Genomic DNA, 1,156 nt, shown 5'->3' with positions numbered 1-1,156 from the left:
CAGTAAATATTTGAAAACTTACTGTAACCATTCTTGGTTCCTCTTTTTTTTATTTGCATCTGATGACTGAGCAATCATCGTCCGGAAATTTGTAGAATTTGTTGTTACAAATGCGTGAACCTATGGAATGGACAAAAAATTTTCAGTGCGAAGAATAAGCAAACTTGATTTAGGAAAATACATCATATTCCTAACATATTTAAAATTCTCTATAACCTCATTTACGAAATTTAATGGTTACCTCAACAAAAATAACATAAAAACTGCATTGATTAAAAATAAATCTGTACAAGCACCCGCATCTAAAGAAATATAAAGAGAATGCCATTTTGGTAATATAAGAATTCTAAAATGCGTTGTATAAATATATGTATAAAATAATCACAATTTAATATTTTATTACTTTGATCGGCAGTGTCATCAAATATTTTCAAACGGATTATTCAACAAACTGACATTTCATCTATTAAAATATACACAAAACTAATGTTCTAAATTTACCTGCTAACTCAATCGAGTAAAAAATGGACAAGGTCGATCGTCATTTCTTTGAAAATCTTCCATCATGCCACGAGTGCAAGGTAATAATTACTGCACGTCATCATACAGAAAATCGCTCTACGCTTCTTTTCTTTTATAGATATTAGGATGCCAAGTAGTGCCAAGCGTTCAAGTAGAAATATCTCCATACCAAAATATGTGGAAATTATCTGAATTTTAGTTGCGATTCTTCGAATTTTCTACACTCTGTGCCTAAGCAGTGATAAAATTGCATGGTATTCGTAAATAATTGAAATGTTTTCCTATCTTTTCAACTGCACAGTCAAAAAAGGATGCCTATTTTTTAAGCGTTTCCTCAGAATACCCGGAAAGATAAAGAAATAGAACAATTGGATGCCAAATGAATGACCTAGATCAATTAAATATAAACTTGTGCTAGTTAGTGGTTGCGAGGATCTGAACTACTGTCTATTTTGGCGTCCTGTACTTGCACTTAATGACGACCTGGCTAAACTGTTTATTCCAGTAGGAGATAAATCTGTAGGCCTGATCGGTGTTGAAAAAATTGTTACCAAAGAATTAAAAACAACAATAATTTTGCTTGTATATAGATATATAAAACGTTTAATTATCTGTGAGGAATATTGATGTATCG

This window comes from Cloeon dipterum, chromosome 3 (genome assembly GCF_949628265.1).
Source record: "Cloeon dipterum chromosome 3, ieCloDipt1.1, whole genome shotgun sequence".
Classification (NCBI taxonomy): domain Eukaryota; kingdom Metazoa; phylum Arthropoda; class Insecta; order Ephemeroptera; family Baetidae; genus Cloeon; species Cloeon dipterum.
Note: the sequence above shows the minus strand (reverse complement) of the source record.